The following is a 19,715-nucleotide window of genomic DNA, read 5'->3' as shown; positions in this document are numbered from 1 at the left end:
GGGCAATTTTTTATTAGCAAAGCTCCAAGTGAACATGTGAAACCCATACGAATCAGACGCAAATGAGCAATTAATGATTAGAAATGAGAAAATGTCCCCTGCAGGCAGCACTGATACTGTGAAGGAGCAGCTTGTGTTTACTTACAAGGACAGAATCAACTAATTAAGTGGAGTTCATTTCATAAACACAGAACAGATAATATGATGTGGCTTGCTTTTATTTTTTTTTAAAAGATGTTTTTTAAAGCTTCCTTCATCCTGAGCTGCAACATAGTGATATCACTGCAGTGGTTTTGGGCCCTCAGAGTTCAGCTGTTGTACGCTGTTAAAGACACATCATTATGGGCTTCGGGGCCATCGACTACAAATCAAAAGCACATTTGATGATCCAGACAAAGTCCTCATATAGAACAGCTAACATTTCTAGCAAATACAAAATAACAGTAGAGAACACAGGCAGTGTAATAGTGGCTATGTGAGTGTGTTTGTTTGGTTAAAACTGCTTTTTTAGGATATTAAATGCAGAATTTCTAGCTTGTACACAGACTGAGGATATTATTTTACCACTGAATTCGACTGTTGAAGCCAGCCGCCTTGGTACAGAGTAAGTATTATTGCCACCTCATAATTTTTCTCAGAGTGGCTCCAATGCGCCTGCAATACATGAGAAGAGCTCAGCAAATCAGAGTGCTAGCTGTGTTATGCAGTTTCCATGTGTACAGAAATATAGTAGGTTTGATTTTCAAAGTAAAGCATATTTTCATGGTTTCTTAATGAGGTTTAAATTCCACTGAGACCCTGCCAGCGGTGCAGAGTGAATCCACTAGATATATCTAGAGTTACTTCTCCTCTGGTCATGATTTGTACTTATGATGTGTGAATTTTATAGGGTTTTGAGGGAAGCTGCATCAAATCCATGCATCCAACATCACTCAGAAATTCAAAAATGGTGGACACTTAAAAAAACAAAAGCGTTTTGCTTCAAAGATGAGCTGTATAAGTCTTTTCTGACAGTTTCAAGGAGTCATACTAGAGCTCTTACACTTCTGAATCTGAAGTCAAATATGACATGATAGGCTGAACTCTCATTGCCCAATAAATCTATAAATTATGACTGGTCTGTTTAGGTGTGACTCTATATACTATGTAAACCTGTTTTATACTGAGATATCCAAATTCTGCTTTAAGTCATAACTGTTTGACCTTTAACTCATAGGAGGAGACATTTTAATAGGACTTTCAATCATTTGAAACCATTAGCTGCTCTATATAAGTGCTTATCACGAAGCTTATCACACTCATCTACTTCATCCCAAATGTCAACATTTCTGGTAAGAAATAAAAAATCTTGAAAATGTGACTTTGTCATCTGGAAGTAACTGAAAGATTTATCTGTCCCAGGTCTCTGAGCAGATCAAATTCATCCTTGCAATGCTCTCGTTTTTCTCCTGCTGACAATCAGGCCTTGAGAGGCAGACCTCATGTGATAAGTTAGACATGATTTATTTGCATCACAAAGGGGACACATTTCAAATCTCTGCATACAAATTATACACTCATGGTTACCTGACTTCGATTATACATAAAATAACCCTTTCTGTCAAGCATCTGTTTGCTCGTAACCTTCACAATATCTGTGCTTAACATGAATCTGGGTACAAGCAAGTCAGTAAAATCCAGTATGCCTTTTGAAAGAAACAGACTCACTCTCATCCTGTCAGAATTAATATGCAAATAACTCATATCTCTTTTGAATCTTCAGCAGTAATCCTTGTCCATGGAGAAAATCATATCATAGTATACACTTAGATCCTTGACTGATCCAAGTACACGCTCTGACATTAGAGCAGCGGCGAGAATGTTCTTCTTCAGAACAATATGCTGCGCTATCACTCAAATCAGTCACTGTAAGGCATGGGTAAGCCCACAAGGCTAAATCTAAATATGTAGGTCTACAGCGGTATATAGCATTAAACTCTCTCACTGCAATTTCCAAACGTTGACAAGAAGAATGCTCCCACTCTTTTTGATCAGCGTGAATCCGGCTTCATTTTATCCATTAAAGCCACAATCAGTCTGAAAATCAGCGCTACGTATAGACAGTGTGCTTAGCACGAAGAAGCAGAGTATTCGGTTTCTGATGTTCGAGATAAAGCATCGCCTCCTCAGCTGCACCAGTTAAAACAGACACTATGATGTCTATCTGATAATCTCTTTGCCCCCACAGAGGGTCACACTGGGGTCGACATCACTCGTCAACCCCGAGGAGCTTTTTTCTCTCTGCCTTTGTTTTTGTTATCAAACAGCCAGAAGTAGCAGCAGAGGCCAAAGGGCAGGGTCTTTATCTCCAGTGCCTGCAACCCATTTTTTACAGAGGAATTTGCCTTACAACTTAAAACTGTGCTGAGCGTTTGGGTGTGAGAGCGCATCATCAAGATAAAAAAGGCCAAGACAACACTGGTGCTTAAAGAAATTATTTGGCAGTGCTGTTAAGTTTATCTCACTTCTGCACAGAAATGCAACGTAATTATGTAAGGCACGCAATGTATACACCAGGCCATTTGTAAAGTGCAAAGGAGCAGCACAGATTAGGAGTGTAACAATTTTCCAAAACCATGGTTTAGTTCGTCCCTCGTTTTTTTCTTTAGAAGGAATGGATTACAAATTTTACCACAGGCCTGATCGCTCCGTTATGATTGGATCATGAACAAAAAATTATCTCTATTACTTTAGAGCAATTCCAGTTCACTTGCTGCCAGAGAGATTATTACCATTTAACCATCCCAAAGCATTAACAACTCTACATGGGTATCACGGTACAGAAAAATGGAGCCAAGATAGGATACTGCGGACATCTGTATCACAGTTTTGATCTCGGTTTCGTAATGTTGTGAGGCAGAAGCACGGACTGATAGAATATGAAGCCTACTAATTAGGGGTCATTATCAGTAGGAGCGTGTTTGAGATGAAAAACATAAAAATCAAATCTTTGCTGTGTTGTTATTACAGCTGGTACGTAAAAGGACATCCTCTTATACGTCCAGCTGTCTCCTTTTGAATAAGTGCATTCATCAGTAGTTCATTGTACTGCTGCAGCTCCTGCCTCCCTCTCTGAGTAGTTGTCATGCATCTTTTTTGAGTGCTGGACTTTACTGTCACTGTGGCTGCGCTGTTTTCGATGGCGCTTAGACTGCTTGGTTCAAGCCACTGACAGGCAAGCAAGGAGATAAAACTGGATGGATGCAGCTTTCCCTGCCAGCAGTGTCAGCCCTAATAGTTCACTTCAGATCTCGACTCAGCCCTCTGTCATCTGACATACAAAATGTGCAGTCTTCTGTTTTTGAGCCCTCGGTCCCAGTGTTTTTATGCCCTGCCCTCTATCTGCTACTCTTCTTCCCCGCTTCTCTTTTTCAATAATGCCGTATGATCTCACGAAGTACACAACACACGCTTGAAAATTATGCTTGGGGTCTTTGTGCTAGTGCAGCCAGCTGAAGTTATCACTTCATTCACAATATGTTCTGCAGGTGTGCAAAAGGTTACACCAGCAGAAATCGGTTTTGCAGTCATCATCGCCTGGAGACCATCAATAATTTATATCCTGGAAGAAGAAGGAGTCTGATTTTGAAATTTTCTGAGGTGGGCCTTTGTATGCCAGTAAGCCTTATTTCAAAACTCTTTGGAGCTACATTCCTCCGTTCGTGTACACCATGTATTGAAGACTTATGTTTGGAACGGTATATGGGGATCTAACTAATGGTGCAACTGTTGCATGAATCTCCTTCAACCCCAATGACAAAGGTCTTATCTTTGTAATCAGATACAGGATAAACCACGTCTTATTTCTTCCAGCGGAGGATGAAAAAATGTTTGAATTATCACATTCGGCATATTTCCCATAAGAAAACAGAAGCCTCGAGCTAAATGAGATGAGTAAGAAAGTGTAGATACTTTAACTCTGAGGCATCAAAGATGATTCAGTTCCAGATGCTCAAATACAAAATAGTCATGTGATTCTTGGAAATCGTGAAAATTCCCCAATCCATGCATCTTTCATTAGGTTTGAAGATAATCTGAAAGTGAACAGCCTTCTAGTGCATCAGAGCTGGTACAACATCATGCTAGGTATAAAACTGACAGACACACCTGTCTCAGCAGCATCGTGTCATCCTCTTAACTCCTTTCTATCCCATGAGTCAGATACTGCACCCAACCTCTGTCTGTCCAACAAGCGACAACAGCTAAGCTAAAACAACAGAGTATAATAATGACGTTGACTCATTTTAGAGGCTTTTTACCACTATTGTACTGTGGTAGCAGTGTGAGTGTTTCCCAGAAATTAGCTTTAATTATTAAAGGCACCCTGTGGTCAAAAACCCTCTTAACAAAAATGTCTGTAAATGTTTCAGTATTTTGCACTGAAACAAATTATATGACTTGCAAGTTTAAAGCTTCATGCCAAGACAATGTGTTTGAAAAAGCAGCAACAGCTGATTGTAGCAGCACCTCAGAAGCACCATCGTTGTTATTATGGTGTTTAATTACGTTCAGCTCATTCCTGACCATCAGATTATCAGAACAGATCTAACTTACAGTATTTACAGTATTATTAAAACTTAAACACTATCCTTTATATAGCTTGTTACTGAAACAAGACATCAACTGTGTCAGACACTTTGTCACTTTCTAGTGTAGTACAGTGGTTGTCATTATACCTTTTAATTTTTTTTAATTTGTGTAGAGATTTAAAAGCAGCTCGCCTTACTTGAACTGACTGCATGCCCCATGGATAGTGGAGTCAAAGTATCCCACAATGCTTGATGAAAACTACTGGATGCTAACCAAATACATTATTCTGACAAAAGTAGTGGGCCACCTACACATTACACATGAAGGAGCTGTTCAGAGATAGAAACCATGAAGCTCCTGGTGCACAGTTTTGGCGCTAACGTTAATGCCAGAGGAAGCTTGTAACTCTGTAGTTATTGACTTAGCCATGCTGGCGACTTTTACGCACTACTTGCCCATGCTCTGTGATTTTAGATGGTCTGCTACTTTGTGGCTGAGTTGCTGTGGTTTCTAAACACTTTTCAATAATACCAGGAGGAAATACATTTCACAGACTGACTTGTGCATACGTCCTTTTAGAGCACCACACTTGAATTAAACGAGCTCTTTAGAACGACTCATTCTTTCCCAAATGTTTGTAAAGTGCATTGCCAGGTGCTTGATTTTATACAACTTTGGCAATGGAACTAAAAACAACTGAAGTGAGAGATTAAGAGATGTGGTCCAATACTTTTTGTCCAAATAATAAATGTTAATACATACCATCATGTATTTCAACAATGGAAAAAAAACACAGCGGAATGAGGAATGAGAGGAGCATATCATAACATGAACTATTCTAAGATCATTTTAAGAATTAATCGAGAAAACACACTCAGTATAATAAAAAAAAAAAGCATGCCACATTAACTTTTTTCAGCAGGTGTTCTGTCAGGTTTTAGCTGTGAGCAATGACGTAATTAGTGGTGCAGAGAAAATGAGCTGAGTATCGTCTGAAAGTGTTTCTACACTTTGTCGATAAGTTCACAATAAATTCTATTACACTGAACTCCTTAATTGGGAAGTAGGCAGTATTAAACGACACAATCAACAGCTGCTTTAAACTGACTCTAACCCAAAGACATAATTATAGTTTCTCACGTGAGTGCGTATTGTAAAAGATAATAATTTGGTGAGTGTATAAACACAAGCTGTCCTATGTTGCACTATGAAGACATAAAGCTGAACTGCAAAGAGGCTGTCAAAAAGGGGTTAAAAAAGGATATTTAACCCTTTCGCAGTATTTTACTTGTAAGTCTTTGTCTAAATCCATTTGCCACAGAGATTTCTGAAAGATCTTCTTCATGTGTAGCCATCACATAAGTGTGTCATTAATTACCAATTTCTCTAAAATTTTTGAAAATAGGACAAAGTGGGTTTAGCAGAGCACAACATGGCAATGAAAATAATTTATCCACAGGAAAGTTAGAGGAATGATGATTACAATACGCAGAACTCTGACTTAGACACATTAGTGCCCGGTTATATTTATCATGTGGGTTTAGGTACTGTTCACCGCTAATGCCGGCAATAACAAAAGGTACAGTGTGGTGTTTCAGTGTTTCTTTCTTTCTTTTTTTCAGAAAAGAGTAGACATTACAGTCACTGTTGGCATCTGTCTTTTCACTGCGGTTGTTCTGCCAGTCTCTGATCCGCTTTGACAATGCTGTGGGAGTAAAGCAGGAACCAGCATATGTTAGTAATAAAAAATGTCATGAGCAAAATCGACATGTACCTTCTCCTGTGGTAATCTGTACCACATGTTGCTGGTTCAGTCGGGGGTTGAGCAAACTCATTCAGCTGGACTGAAGGACTAAAAAGATGTTCAACACATTTCGAGCAAAAACCAACTGTTTGGTGTTGTATGTGTGGAGCTTATTTTGTTGTTGATGTCTGACACTTTTCCAATTCGCTTACATCACCAACACATGCCACCATCCACTCCACTCCACAGTACAGACTATAGTTACAGACTGCGGTTCAATTTGGAGGAGATCTGTCACGGTTCAGACACATATGTCTGCATGTGTAGCGTGTGCTCACCCCGGGCTCCCCAATGGGGCCTTCCATGTCTACATTGACAGAACTATAAGAGCCCTGCCAGATATGTAGGACGGGACAAGGTTACCTCAGCTCGGCACCAGTTCTCCTTCTAGGCAGTGGCAGAGTTTGTGTGATTTGTTATCACACACACTCTGCACTGAATGAGAAACAGACAGGGGAAATTGAAGAAGCAAAAATCGGGCAGCAGCATAAATGAGACAAAAGGATAAAAGACAGAGAAATAAGTGAGGACAGACAAGTAGAAGACATCAGTTCATTCACATCTTGATTAGGCCTAGGAAAATCAGCTGGATAAATCGCTTATGCAACATACTATGATTGAGGCAATTTCACAGAGAAAAACAGAATGAGAAACAGTGCATTCACTTTGTGCAAACAGGTATACATTGACGGTATATGCAGTGACACACGCATACTCTGAAGGTCAATGGTATGAGCTCAAATGGGTGGTAATAGGATACTGGTCCTGCAGAAAGAATCGGTACTGTATCAGCAAATCTACTGCCTGTTTGAGGACTACTAAGCCCCAATATGTAGCTCTCTTGTAGTCAATTCAATGTTCAAAGACAACTGTACACACTTCATTAAAAAATGACTAAAAAGTACAATAGAGTCAGTACATACAAAGAAAAATAACAGCAGAAGGGAAATATATCGTCAAGGACAATAAACACCTTGGTTAAAGAGTTCTTCAGGCCATTAACTGCATTAAGATCAGATTATTCCACAACATCAAACTATCATTAATTCTGTTGTTGACTTACTTCTGTGCTTTTAATTATTGTCTTGCCATTTTGTTTAACCTCTCCTGAGTAAAATTGATTTGGTTGGAATTCCTAGTTACTCCAATAATTGGAAGGCACTGTTGAACAAGAGAGCCACAAAACATTACGCTCCCTCTACCATGCTTCAAAGCTGAGACGATGTTTTGTTGCAAACCTATAGTCCAGTGTGTTATTTCCCCAGAAAGTTACATTTCTACCTAATCTCTCCATATAAGATTAGAACATAGACATCTTGATTGTTGGGTTTTTCTCTCCATTATTGTAGGTCTCTACCTTATAATATAAACCGCCTTCAGATGACTGTTGTTGTAATTTGGTGCTATATAAATAAAATTTAATTGAACTGAATTAAGACCCATGCAGGTGATTGCAGAGTTTAAGTCTAAGAAATGCTAGAAAAACGGTTACTGATTTACAAGTACTGCCAGTGAAGCAGATTGATTGAAAGTGGACATTTTGAGGTTGATGTAATCACGTTTGGTTGTTTTCTCCGATTTTAAGGGTCCCACTGCATTTTGATACCAAACTACTATCAGCATGCAAAGTTATGTTCTTACACAACAACTGGTGCAAATCAGTGTGGAACCTGTTTACAGTATTTAAAGTGTTTAACCCAGCAGAGTGTGCATGTGACGTACTGAATCAAAATGAATTTTCAGCATCAGTCAATACAAACCCAAGTTACAGAAATGGATATCAAAGGGAAAAAAGTATAATCCAATATGACCCTTTGGCCTCAAATATTACATAACAAATCTTGCAGTTCAGATAAAGGCTTGTTGAGTTGTATCCAGTGCTTTTACATTCAATGTAACTTTGAATGAGTAATTGGTTCTGTCACATCAAAACGTAAGCTAAAAATTCTGTATATGAAAAAGTGTAAATAAAAACAAGCATCAGTGTTGCTAACATGTAGCGTCCTATGTATTTCCTCTTTCACAGGAGTGGAAAATTTCCAACTTTGCAGCTTAGTTTCTTGATCAAAGGTCAGAATACTGTTAGTATGTTAATTTAGAAATTCAAACTCAGTTTCACCCTAATGACTCAGTCACCGCAAAAGTGTGTCCACTATGACTAATCCCTAGTAAATGTTCAGGACACTGACAACTTTGGGGGATACAATAAGATAATTATTTCTGAAAGGATACAAGTGGTCTTATGTTTGTTCATTTGTTTGTTTTGACTGCAACTAAGCAATGTCTAGCATAAGTAAAAACACAGCCAACCTATTTTCTTCCATTCAGTTCAATTCAACGTTATTTATATGCACCAAATCACAACAACAGTGGCCTTAAGGTGCTTTATATAATAAGGTAGATCCTACAATAACACAGTTTTTGTTACTAAGCAAGCTGTAAAATTGATAATATGTGAATGTGGTTTCCTTAGACAGGCAGGCAAAGCTCCTTTCCTTTTCTATTATTATGTGACGCTTCCAGTCCACAAGCTGTGCCTTTACATTTACCCTGCAAAAGGTATATGAACTTGGATATTTTTCATCTAACTTCCAAGACAAAAGAGAATAAACACAAGTCACATTTTTTTTCCGTCTTTATTTACATCTCCAAAAGTTGATTCTGTTCATTTGGACGTAGCGTTTTATGGGAGAAATGTTTCGTCACTCATCCAAGTGACTTCTTCAGTCTCAGCTGACTGCAGGTTTCCATCCATCCATCCATCCATCCATCTTCTTCCGCTTTATCCGGGGCCAGGTCGCAGGGGCAGCAGCCTAAGCAGAGAAGCCCAGACCTCCCTCTCCCCAGCCACCTCCTCTAGCTTATCCGGGGAAACACCAAGGCATTCCCAGGCCAGCCGAGAGATATAATCTCTCCAGCGTGTCCTGGGTCTGCCCCGGGGCCTCCTCCCAGTGGGACATGCCCGGAAAACCTCACCCAGGTGGCATCTTTGTCAGATGCCCGAACCACCTCAGCTGGCTCCTTTCGATGTGGAGGAGCAGTGGCTCTACTCAGGTGACACCTGACGGTTTGCCAGAATCTCTTCGAGGCAGTCCGAAAGTCTTTTTCCATGGCCTCTCCGAACTCCTCCCACACCCGAGTTTTTGCTTCAGCCACTGCCTGAGCCGCATTCCGCTTGGCCTGTCGGTACCTGTCAGCTGCTTCCAAAATCCCACGAGCTAACCACGCCCGATAGGACTTCTTCAGCCTGGTGGCTCCCTTCACCTCTGGTGTCCACCATTTGGTTTGGGGATTACCACCACAACAGGCACCAACCACCTTGCAGCCGCAGCTCAATGCAGCAGCTTCAGCAATGGAAATGCTGAACATGGTCCATTCGAACTCAATGTCCCCAGTCTCCCTTGGAATGCTGTTGAAGCTCTGCTCAACTCTGATCTCACAGACTGGGGCCTCTGCTAGGCGTTCCCAGCACACCCTCACTACGCGTTTAGGTGCACCGGGTCTCTAGGTTTCCCCAATCTTATTCAATTCAATTCAATTCAATTCAATTTCTTTATTGTCCCTCAAGGGGAAATTAGTTTAGCAGCAGGAGGATAAAAATAAACAGAACAATACTATAAAATAATAATAACAATAATAATGATAGAAAGTTCAAGGACAATTATTTGCCATTAAGGAGACAAGACGCAGTAGGGATAAAAGAGACCTGGAGTCTTTTAGTCCTCCTCGGAGGTACTCTAAAACGGCGACTGGAAGGCAACAACTCAAACTCACTGTGAAGTGGATGGTTCACACAATTAATAATAGAATGAGCCTTTCTAAGCACATTTCTATTGTAAATGGCCAAAAGTCCATCTTGCCAGCGCCCTGAAATTTTGCTAGCAGTTTTTACCAGAAGTCCCAACCGATTCTTATTCTTCACCGTCAGGTTACCAAACCAGGCAGCGATACAAAAAGACATCACAGATTCGATAAAACTTCTATAAAACAAGGACAACATCTCAGATGAGACATTAAAAGATCTCATTTTTCTTAAAAAGAACAGTCTTTGTTGAACTTTTTTAGTAGTGGCATCAGCATGAGATTCAAAACACAGTTTATGGTCAAGTACCACACCTAGATATTTATAACTCTCAACGATCCCAATATCGGCAGTTTTAATGATAGTGGGTGATGAGCTATAAGAGGACTTCCTAAAATCAATAATCATGTCTTTAGTTTTTGACACATTAAGTGAAAGGAAGGACTCATCACACCAATTCACAAAATCATCTACAACCTGTCCATGGCCTGACTCATCCCCACTGGAAGACTGACGATTACTGTGTCGTCAGCAAACTTCAGGATGTGTCTGTTTGTGAAATTGCTGCGACACTCATTCGTGTACAGAATGAACAGAAGGGGAGAGAGGCAGCAACCCTGGGGTGATCCAGTGGAGGAGGAGAGCACATCAGAAAATACATGATTCACCCTCACACATTGTGACCTATTGATCAGAAAGTCTGTCACCCAGCCGATCAGACTAGTGTCAAGCTTGAAATGATTGTAAAGCCTGTCAGCAAGTAAGAAGGGTTGAATTGTATTGAATACCGATGAAAAGCCAGCTAATAATAATCTTGCATGGGTGTGGGGGGCCTCAAGATGCTCATACAAGAGATGCAGGAGCGTGACAACAGCATCCTCCACACCTCTCCCTGCTCTATAGGCGAACTGGAAGGGGTCAAGATGGTGTTCAACCTGCATTAAAATCTCCTTCTTAATTATCTTCTCAAATGTCTTCATCACTAAAGAAGTCAGAGCCAGTAATGCTAGTTTTACCTTTCGTGTGTAGCCCTGCCATTGTTTTCATACCAAGCCAAGCTCTTTTGAGGTTGTTACTGCTGAGTTCTGCCTCAATCTTATTTCTGTACCTCATCTTGGCGATCTTTATTGCAGCCCTCACCTCCTTCCTCAATATTCTCATAGTGGGAACGTCTCCCTTGTTAAAAGCAATTTTCCTTTTAAGAATCAGATCCTTAATATCTTTAGAGAGCCACGGTTTGTTATTAGGGAAAGTCTTAAATTCTCTGACTGGAACCACAGAGTCTGCAAAAAGAGATGTAGCTACACACCACATCAGTGAGTTCATCCAAATCAGAAGTGCTCTCTTGAAACAAGGACCAGTCAGTGCAATCAAAACACCCCTGAAGGGCTACACAACTGTCTTTTGTCCAGACATTAGTCCGCTTCACTTCTGTAAGCAGGGAGGAGGTGAATAACATTGTGATCCGAAGAACCTAGCGCAGGTCCAGCCACAGACTTATATGCCGCCTTAATTGGTCCATAACACAAATCCAGCGTTTTGTTATTCCTTGTAGGACAAGTGACATATTGAAAGAAATTGTTCAGTGATTTCTTAAGATTACAATTGTTAAAATCACCAAGAATAAAATTAGGAGCATCCGGTGAGAGAGTCTGCAGATTGCGTACCACTTTAAAAATGGCATCGGCAGCAACTTTAACGTCAGCCTTAGGATGAATGTAAACAACAGTGACAAAAATTTGAGGGAACTCCCTCGGTAAGTAAAAAGGCCTGACAGATACTGAAAGGAGCTCGATGTCAGGAAGACACAACCGCTCCCGCACAGTAAAATTATTACACCAGCCCTGGTTGATATATAAACAAACCCCTCCTCCGTGAGATTTGCGTGTTACTCCACAGTTCCAATCCAATCTGACAGGGGTCCCAAAGCCGCTGATTCGCAGTGAAGTGTCACTGTCCATATCGGTCAGCCACGTCTCGGTAAGCGCCATCAGACAAGCCTCCCTGTATTCCCGTAGATGAAGCACATTTGCTTGTAATTCATCCGTTTTGTTCCTAAGAGATTGGACATTGGCCAGAATCATAGAAGGCAAAGGAACACGATTCTTCCTCCGAAGTTTTCTTACACGCTGACGCACGCCGCCTTTCTTTCCGCGTTTTCTCAAGCGGCGGGGCTTTCCAAAATTAGTCTTTGACCGGGAAAATAAATCCTCACCAAGAATCACATCTGTCCGAGCATTAGAAGAGTCGTAGATAGACAAACAGGACCACCGTAATCCAAGTAGTTCTTCGCGTGTATAAGTGATTGTCAGTGAGAGTGAATGACTCCAGGTGAATATCGCCAACAACAATAAAACTAAGGTGTAGAAGATCTCCATCTCGGCAAAAAGTTAAAACCACAGTTAAGAACAGAGTTAAAACAAAGTTAAAAAGAAAAAGAAAAAGAGAAAGAAAACGCCAATAAACACCTGCTGCAGGTCGCCACAAGAGCAGCGCCTTCGCCCTGTTGTTATATATAAGACAAGAATATAAACAGTACATTTGCATAATGACTGAAACCAGCCCACAAAACACTACGTCCAGATGAACAGAATCAACTTTTGGAGATTTACTTACCTGGATGATTGAGCATGCATCAAGAAGTCTTTATTTACAGTTCTGACATTCAGTGGGAAACAACACAAAGTTTCATGAGTGGGGGAGGTAGTAGAAAAACTGGGTGTTTCTCTCTAAGTGTGAGCGTTTAAATCAAAGGAATCATCTAAACATTTGTTAAACAGGTGTCACTAGGTCCTCTGAGCAAATAAACTTCTTTAATATTATCAGCTAAACATTAACCAGACCCATCTAGAGGAAGCTAACTGTCACTGCAAATGGATTTCTCGCAATGAAATGATCTGCAACATTTGCTGCCTCTCATTGTTGTCTTACTGTGATCAAACAACAACAGGTTAGATGATACGGGCCTAAATGTATTAGCACAGCGAAGCTTGTTACTGGTGCTGCTCACAACACGGGATGGCGCATTGTGTTAGCCGAAAGCACGCTCTGCTGATTGCAGCATTTATCTGATGGGAGACGATGGAAGTGTTGTATGTGTGTATTTGTGTGTGTGAGATGCATGCATGAATCTGTTTATGTAAATATCTTGGAATTTGGTTCACAGTTCACCAACTGTGAATCCGGTATGTCCTGACATGCAGCTGTCTTTAACACACAAATCACTTTTTCTACCAGTGACAAGACAATTTTTTCGAGTTTTGCTCGGCTCACATCAAAGAGGGAAAACAAGTTCAAAGCTTGTTTACCAGTATTTTCTTCATATTTTCCAGCCACACTGGATGTTACTTAAATAGGATCATTTCCCTCTATACAACAAAAGGAATTCAGAGCTGCAAAAAAATGTAATAGATACTGATGCTTCACCTTAGCTAATCCACTTGCTGGTACTTGTTTGCGCAGACTTTTCTTCCTGCTATAATAAGCAGGAGACATTGCTTGTATAGGTCTCATCTGTCACCCACAGCTTCTCTTATGGATTTTCCTGTTTTGATCCTTGCCATCTGTGCCGCTTCCTCTCTCATTGCTTTTCTTCCAAAGTCGACATCTTGAACAATTCATTCTTAGCCACAGATTTACTGGATGCAGAGTAATTATCAAACTATTCTTGCACAGCAGTGGCATATTTTTAGTGTCTACACTGCAAAAGGTAAACTTTCCATCTGTGCTTTGGGAAAACCTACTAAAAAACACTCAGACAATTTGGTCCAGAGGGAAACAAATTTACCCCAAAGACAGAAATAAAACGGCTAAAGCTCCCTTGATATTGTCATCCTGGCATGAAAAAATAGCAAAGCTCTTCCACGGGCAGTAAACATGAAACTAAAAACATTATGCTGAGTGAGTTTATAGCAATAAGTGCACACTTTCTGGGTTAACACTGCCAGGGCTGTAATGGAGTAAATCTCTTTTTGGTAGGAAAGGTCAAGCATAAAAATGAGCTAAATTAGTCAATGCTGCCGCAGCTCCAGTAGTGTTTTCTTAAATTTCATCACTCAGTGGTTCAGGGGGTTTTACCCATGAAGTGATTTTTCATAAATATTGATTATTTTGGAGGCGATTGTATTGTTTTGTCCTGCTCTTGTTCTTCAGAAAAAATAACAATAACAAGACGCAGTTTCATCAATTCATCATTGAAAAGTCATAGGGGACAACATTAACAGTATTACGATTATTTTTTGTGTCTCCTTTTCAGTGTGCAGTGACTGCAGTTTCATGGCAGCTCACTAGCCGAATGCACCAACACACGTATGTACGCACACACACACACACACATGCTCGCACGGGCAATGGAAAGTTTATACAATCCAGTGAAGTGCATAAGAAAAAAGGATGGCTGCTAAAGAACAAAAAAAAATGATGCACAGCCCATTGCAGGCACCGCCAGCTGGGTACAGAATTAACTACATTTTATCACTTGTCTCCTCTTAATCAACTGAAGCTAACTTGGCTGAAGCTCCCCCTCATTGTGCCAGACACCATGTCACATCAGCATTCCTCATTCCCTCCTAAAAACTTACAATTAAAACCAGATCTACCCCTGGCCATGTGTGGCTCTTTGAGCGTGTGTTTCAATACTCGCCAGTGTCTGTTGCTGCCTTACATGACCAAGTCTATGCTGCTGTGTCAGGGTTTCCCTAGTACAGATATATTATATCTTTCTTCCAGACATAATTGGGACTGGTCTCCACCAGTACAGAGTGGTACGGCTGCTAACCGCAGTCATTCCTGTCTCCCTGCCTTCGCCACACACACATGTGCACCAGGCACCAGCCTTGCACAACTACACCAGCAAGTGAATAAGAAACAAAAAACCTGGAATGTAGCTGGACCAGTGCTCTTGCACTTCAGCGATGAGATCCAACGTAATTAAAACATCTGAACGTACAGCAGTAAAGCATTCTTGTTACAACAGCACACATACTGTAGACTCAGCGACTGGATAGCTGCTTGTCTCGCATGATGACCAAAATTTTGTAAATGTAAATGTTAAATGTTAAGTGAAGGGTCTGCTGTTAAGACTTTAAAAGGAAACCCCCACCTCTGTTATGCACTTCACACTGTAATGGCAGAATGCTCTCCAATGGGTGTGCTTCAGTGCTGTAATTTACTTTTTTTGTACAACCCTTTTTTCTGTATTTGTCTTTTCAGTTGGTGATTTCACACATTTTTCCAGTATGCCCTACTGAGAAAGTTGTATTATTTTTGGTGTGGTTAAAAACAGTGTGCATTGGTTAGTACAAAGGTTTTTTTTTTTTGGTTTTTTTTTTAATCATGGAAGAAAAAGTAAGGATGCATGCAGAACAATACCACAGAGCAGCACGCCTGTTGTTTAAAAGATCTCAAATTACCTCTCGAGAGTGTTGTATTTCCCAAGCACTTGGCAACACTTCCACAAAGATGCAAGGTGTTGCTGCATTGAATTTCTGTTGATAAATCCAATGTTACATCATTTTGCATCTCTGGTTACTCTATATACTAACCATAAGAAGATGTTCTGTCTTTTTCCATCTGTTAAGATCATTAAGTAATCATTAGCTGAATGTATAAAAGGTCTGTTTGTTATTAATCAATTACATAATCATGCTTATAAAGTAGATTCAGCTGTAAGACAACACCCCTAATGTTATCACTGATTGCCGTTTTTGGAGTCGGGCTACTGGAAATCTATAAAATAAGCACAGTACTCTTGCATTGTATTCTGCTTTGCACCAAAATCTGTTTCATTCTCGGCTGTAATTGCTCGACTACTCTATTTCCACAACATTGACAGTTGCCACCCATTAAACCAAAGAAATGATCTTAAAGACATTTATATACACACAGTAAAGAGTAGCCCCTTTCAAACATAAAAAGCTGAATATAGCAGCTGTAAATGGTTGCTATTTAGCCATGAGGTTATGAATACTTGGTCCAATTTGTATGCCATTAATAATTATTTGAGTAAGGGTAAGAGAAATGCCACCAATATACAAATAAAGCAGATCAAGTATATCAAAGTGCACTAACAACAACTATTTAAATGTCTTTAGGGTGAAACTTTCCTTTGAAAAACCAAATGAGATTTGCCCAGACTTGAAAGTCATTTCACACATAAAGTGTGGTTACAAACTGGTCCCCAGGGTGGGAGATATCCCTGCGTGGTGGATATCACGTTCCACTAGACATTTTCTGACATGCACACATCATTAAGGTAATCAAAGAATCACTGTGTCCTAGCTCTAGCGGGAGCCATAAGAAATATCCCACCATATAGAATAGTTTCCTGTTCTGACAAGATACCACAGCTGAAGGAGGGAAACCCAACACCCACCTGCAAATGCAAATAACACACAGTCACACATGGTGAGAGGAGGCCCTGAGATCTCGATGAATATGTGTATATATATATATATATATATATATGTTTGGGTTCGCTATCAGAGGCCTGGGCCTGAGAGCTTGAGGGTCCCGCTCAGTATCTTAGCTGTTCCTGGAAGTCCCGAGGTCAAAATGGGAGATGCCCTCAAGGGTGGTGAAGAATGACCGAGCTAAGATCCTGTGGGACTTCCAGATACAGACGGACAAACCGGTGGTGGCTAACCAACCGGACATAGTGGTGATAGACAAACAGAAGAAGACGGCCGTAGTGATCGATGTAGCGGTTCAGAATAACAGCAACATCAGAAAGAAAGAACACGAGAAGCTTGAGAAATACCAAGGGCTCAGAGAAGAGCTCGAGAAGATGTGGAAGGTGAAGGTAACAGTGGTCCCAGTGGTAATCGAAGCACTAGGTGCAGCGACTCCCACGCTAGGCGAGTGGCTCCAACCGATCCCAGGAACAACATCGGAGACCTCTGTCCAGAAGAGCGCAGTCCTAGGAACAGTTAAGATACTGCGCAGGACCCTCAAGCTCCCAGGCCTCTGGTAGAGGACCTGAGCTTGAAGGATAAACCGCCCGCAGGGGCGTGCTGGGAATTTTCCCCCCCCCAAATATATATATATATGTATTTTAGATAAAGTTTAAAACTGACTATATAGATTTCAAGCAGGCCTTTAATATATCTGGCTGCAAGAAAGCAAACTGTGTAGCTTTTATAAGCTGCTGGGAAACTGAAGCCCCCTTCTAAAAATGACTTTGCAAATCATTAAGGTATTTGAACCTAAATCTTAAAACAAGAAAAACACCTTATTGAATTTGTGACAACAAAGAAACAGAAATAAGCTTTGGCTCAAGATATTCATAAAGTCCTCTTCACAAAGCTGGGTCACTAGCTTTAGCATAATATGGATAAATCACCTAAATTACTCCCACTTGGCTGAGTAAGACAGAGAGAATGGATAGAGCGATATAGAAGTTCAGTTTGGCAGGCAGCGACTCTGGTAAGGTCAAACCACCTTCAGACTGGATGGCTGTTTGGTTTTAGTAGGAAGAAAACAAATGATGTTGTGTTTCAGCTTTCTCTGTCTCTGTAGGGTGCTTTAAGGTTTAGAGATCTTGCCATTAGAACAGAAAATGTGGTAAGGGATGAGCTTTTGAACTCTGTTATATTATCACCTCTTAGGCAACTGTTTGCTAGCAAGTTCCTATCATGTAGATACAGAAATATGTCTTCATTTTGGAGTCAAATTTCCTGCCACCTCCTCATTGTAGGTCTACTCTTACTTTCCTTTTAAGACTGCTTTTGCCTCTAAAGATTCATTAAGCTATAGATTGTTTTTTCCTCTGTGTAGCTGTTAAATGATTCACTGTGTTCATTAGCTTGCCACTAACATGTATCTGCTGAGGTGCTAGGCTAAAAGTATTTGAAAACTGACAAAAAATGCACTAATACAGATAGGTGAACCAATAAGCTCTGTAAAGCTGTAAACCTTTTCAAACATTCATATCTAAAATATTGATTTTTAGTGCTTTGATGTTTATTTTTATGCTAGTGTTTCAATAATTACTACCTAACCCTTTAAGAAAATGCTATATTACACGGTATTGCATGATTTCATTCGCTACGTTATTTTCCTAGCCTTGAGCTTTATGTCAATATTCCATATGCTCAAGATATTTTATTTGCATCTTATCCAATTCACTAATCCGATACACCAGTCAGCACTCATCACACCTCTTCCACAGCTGGAGCCTCACCGCATGCCAAGTGGCCTGAGTGTGCCTTCTGAGTGAATCCTGATATTTAGTACTGTGCATTGTGTCTTCATACTCTAAGCTCTGACGTTCTATTGTGCTACTTTTAATTGTATGTGGCGATTCTGGCATTGTTGCATGTGTAGATTCAGTGTGTGTTGCAATCACTACAAATAAATGCACATGCTATGCAAAAAAGCTTTTATAAATGAGTAGATAAACACAGCAAAAATGCAGATGCTTCCACACAGGTGCACTACATGGTACAATTAAACAATTATCATCCAATCATGCAATGTAGCATGTATAAAACTGCTGAGCATGCTCAAGTGATTCTGATTCTGTGTCAAGATAGCATAAGAAAAAAAACTAAGGGACTTAAAGAGGGGGCACAGATGGCAGGAGTCACAAAGAATATCCAACTGAGTAGAGTTTCATTAAGAAATTCAGTCTGCATTACAACTATCAGAAAGACATCAGTAATCAGTGTTGAACATAGAACATATGTGATAAACATGATGCTTGTGTGAGTGTGATGTGTAGCAGAATGAAAGCAGAAGATCTGTTCCTCAGGTGACTGAGAATATGTTTGCAGGACGTGATCAGACTGTCAGCAAGAACAGCCCTGACAATTACATAGAGAGGGATATTAGATGGGTTGCAGTGTATAAACCCCTCATTACAAAGATGAATGCACATTTGACAGTTCAGTGGTGCAAAAAAAAGCTTAGGCACTGGTCTACAGAGATGTGGCTACATCCAGATGAATTATTTTCATTGTGTTCTTGACAAGTGAGTGAGAGCGTTTGTGGTAGGCCTGAACGCTTGACCCCTACACCGAAAATTATCTTTAAGGTGAGCGCTCTTTTCCAGGATGATAGCGCCCCATCCATAGATCACATAGGGTCATCAAATGGTTTGATGAGTATGAAAATGTGGATTGTTTGCTATGGCCTTTGCAGTCACCTCATAACCATACAATTGAACATTTATGGAAGATTCTAAACAAGTTAGATAATCAAAATACCAAATTAGGGAATGCTGGAAGAATGATGTTTCAGTCCTAAAGCAGAGTTCCAAGAAAACTGGAGAACCAGGTACAGCTGTTCTTGTGGCACATGGTGGCCTTACACCATACTAAGGTACTTTGTTTTTCTAGTAATTTGTCACCTGTCTCTAAACGAGTCTCACTAAATAACTACAATCCTGTACCACTGTGAACAAATAAGCAAGAAAATTGCAAACCAACTGACATGCACTTAAAACAAAAGGCACAGTAAAAATGAAGTACTATTCTCTTCTGTGGGTGATTCATCAATACAGTCACAGTCTTTCTAACTTTGTCTCTCTGTCTCTCATTCTCC

At 40.3% G+C, this 19,715-nt stretch overlaps 1 protein-coding gene across 2 annotated transcripts in view; it reads right to left on the bottom strand.

The window, feature by feature from the left end:
* The window catches only part of btbd11b (BTB (POZ) domain containing 11b), a 70,163-nt gene that overhangs the window by 47,848 nt on the left and 2,600 nt on the right, over nucleotides 1–19,715 (bottom strand). The window lies entirely within an intron of this gene.

This window comes from Astatotilapia calliptera, chromosome 7, assembly GCF_900246225.1.
Source record: "Astatotilapia calliptera chromosome 7, fAstCal1.2, whole genome shotgun sequence".
Taxonomy (NCBI): domain Eukaryota; kingdom Metazoa; phylum Chordata; class Actinopteri; order Cichliformes; family Cichlidae; genus Astatotilapia; species Astatotilapia calliptera.
Note: the sequence above shows the minus strand (reverse complement) of the source record. Positions and strands in the feature narration are given on the sequence as shown.